This window comes from Sinocyclocheilus rhinocerous, unplaced genomic scaffold (assembly GCF_001515625.1).
Source record: "Sinocyclocheilus rhinocerous isolate Xijiao unplaced genomic scaffold, SAMN03320098_v1.1 scaffold1829, whole genome shotgun sequence".
NCBI classification, from domain to species: Eukaryota; Metazoa; Chordata; class Actinopteri; order Cypriniformes; family Cyprinidae; genus Sinocyclocheilus; species Sinocyclocheilus rhinocerous.
Genome location: NW_015650027.1, coordinates 148871 through 152294, shown reverse-complemented (window position 1 = coordinate 152294; position 3424 = coordinate 148871).

Sequence of the window (3424 nt, the reverse complement as noted above, 5' to 3'; positions counted from 1 at the left end):
GGGAGCGCTTTTGGGCCGGGCTGGACACCGAGCTCGGACCCCTCTTCCCGGACGGGGGGTGCCCCGGGCTCGGGAGTCTTGCCGGGCTCGGAGCCCTCTCTCTGGACAGCACGCCAAATACGCATAACCTTTTATTTAATTATAAGAAAGTGTGACCTCGTGAAATTACATTTTAAAACGTATTGAAATGAAAGAGTTACACAACCCAAGCGACTTAAGACTGGTTTTGTGGTCCAGGGTCACAAATGGGCTCATGGTTACCTTTTAAACATTTAGAATAAAATATAGTGGAACATTAGACACATCTTGTCACGTATACACACTTTGCTGTTTTTGCAGTTTTGTAGTAGTATACAAGTAATTTAATATTTTCTAAGTTTTAGACGTAAATACAAAACATACATCAGAGGAGCTTTGCTGTTGCACGTGTAGGCCAACATCTAGTAATATCATCCGTATGACATTCTGCCCTTGAGTTATAGTTTTAATTTCACTCTTTACACAGCTGTAAATTTGAATAAACTATAACAGCTCATAAAAGTGTCAGAATGGAGGGAGATGTCTATTAGATTCTCTCTTCTCCTTATGCCATAAGTAAGCACTTGATTGACCTGATGTGACAGAGCATTAAAAAAGGTGCTGCTCGATCTTTTCTTATTTTATTTTGTGAAAAGTGCATTCTAGACAGATGCATTCACAGCTAATGGTTGTTTTTTTCCCCATTCTTTGTCAACCCATTTTTCATCACTCATATATGTATATATATGTGTATGTGTGTGCACATATTGCTTTTTAGAATTTGATTTGCTTAGCTGTAGTTAGCTAGTTAGCTACCCTAAAATTAGCAATTTTAATATCAGTATACTGAAATGATATGAATACTGAAATTGACACTGTTATGTAAATGGAGGGTTTTGCGGGTTTGTTGTTTATCTACCCTGTCTAATTGTGATGTTCAACACATGTAAAGGAACAGGTTAGATTTTGCATGTGGGATTGAGAATTAGAAGGGTTCAGGCATAATAGACATACTGTAGATTGAAGCGAGGATGTAAAATGGATGAGAAAGTGTAAACTCAGTTGAAGTGTACCTTCAACGGAGGGTTCACATGGCATTAAAGATGGATTGGCAACAAGAAGACATGGCTTTGGCGTAATAAAGAAGTATAGAAAGAATGTGCACCTATCTTATTGCATTTTCTATGAGAGAAGATACAAAACAGTGGGAGCTGTTATGGTAATATGTTTAATGTTTCATGTTCACTTGTGCGTATAGAGAAAAGTAGAAAAGAGGTGAAAGTTGACACTTAAAAGGGAGTATAAGGAACAAGGGATTGGTTAATAGCATGCCTTAAGCAGTATACTCAGAGGAGAACTTTGTGTAGCTGGGATTTGGCATGGACCGAGTGTTGGCCAATCCTTGTTATAGAGGGTCCTAGGCAGTAATCTATCCAATACACCCCACAGCTGGAAACCTTCTCTGATGTATGCTTGGATAGAGGAGCTCAAGGGCAAATGCTGATGCAAGGCATCCACAAGGGCCATGGTATTTATAGACTTGGCATAGAACAGAAGGAATGAGGGTTCGTGATGCCTCAACACAGACTAGCTTACTCATGGGAAGGAATAGAGAAAGACAGTGAGGAGTTTTCTTTCTTTTCGCTCTTTTTACCCTTCAGTCAAAGAGCAACTCCATCTTTTCAGACTTTGAGCTTAGTCTTTAAACATTTGAAATTAAATAGGAATTGCTGTTCTGTGTTGCGCTTCCAGAAATCAGGTATGAATACCTTTTTGAAATATAACAATACATTTTTTTTTTGGCTATTGCTAAAAATATACCCAAGCGACTTAAGACTGGTTTTGTGGTCCAGGGTCACAAATGGGCTCATGGTTACCTTTTAAACATTTAGAATAAAATATAGTGGAACATTAGACACATCTTGTCACGTATACACACTTTGCTGTTTTTGCAGTTTTGTAGTAGTATACAAGTAATTTAATATTTTCTAAGTTTTAGACGTAAATACAAAACATACATCAGAGGATCTTTGCTGTTGCACGTGTAGGCCAACATCTAGTAATATCATCCGTATGACATTCTGCCCTTGAGTTATAGTTTTAATTTCACTCTTTACACAGCTGTAAATAGGACAATTTGAATAAACTATAACAGCTCATAAAAGTGTCAGAATGGAGGGAGATGTCTATTAGATTCTCTCTTCTCCTTATGCCATAAGTAAGCACTTGATTGACCTGATGTGACAGAGCATTAAAAAAGGTGCTGCTCGATCTTTTCTTATTTTATTTTGTGAAAAGTGCATTCTAGACAGATGCGTTCACAGCTAATGGTTGTTTTTTTCCCCATTCTTTGTCAACCCATTTTTCATCACTCATATATGTATATATATGTGTATGTGTGTGCACATATTGCTTTTTAGAATTTGATTTGCTTAGCTGTAGTTAGCTAGTTAGCTACCCTAAAATTAGCAATTTTAATATCAGTATACTGAAATGATATGAATACTGAAATTGACACTGTTATGTAAATGGAGGGTTTTGCGGGTTTGTTGTTTATCTACCCTGTCTAATTGTGATGTTCAACACATGTAAAGGAACAGGTTAGATTTTGCATGTGGGATTGAGAATTAGAAGGGTTCAGGCATAATAGACATACTGTAGATTGAAGCGAGGATGTAAAATGGATGAGAAAGTGTAAACTCAGTTGAAGTGTACCTTCAACGGAGGGTTCACATGGCATTAAAGATGGATTGGCAACAAGAAGACATGGCTTTGGCGTAATAAAGAAGTATAGAAAGAATGTGCACCTATCTTATTGCATTTTCTATGAGAGAAGATACAAAACAGTGGGAGCTGTTATGGTAATATGTTTAATGTTTCATGTTCACTTGTGCGTATAGAGAAAAGTAGAAAAGAGGTGAAAGTTGACACTTAAAAGGGAGTATAAGGAACAAGGGATTGGTTAATAGCATGCCTTAAGCAGTATACTCAGAGGAGAACTTTGTGTAGCTGGGATTTGGCATGGACCGAGTGTTGGCCAATCCTTGTTATAGAGGGTCCTAGGCAGTAATCTATCCAATACACCCCACAGCTGGAAACCTTCTCTGATGTATGCTTGGATAGAGGAGCTCAAGGGCAAATGCTGATGCAAGGCCTCCACAAGGGCCATGGTATTTATAGACTTGGCATAGAACAGAAGGAATGAGGGTTCGTGATGCCTCAACACAGACTAGCTTACTCATGGGAAGGAATAGAGAAAGACAGTGAGGAGTTTTCTTTCTTTTCGCTCTTTTTACCCTTCAGTCAAAGAGCAACTCCATCTTTTCAGACTTTGAGCTTAGTCTTTAAACATTTGAAATTAAATAGGAATTGCTGTTCTGTGTTGCGCTTCCAGAAATCAGGTATG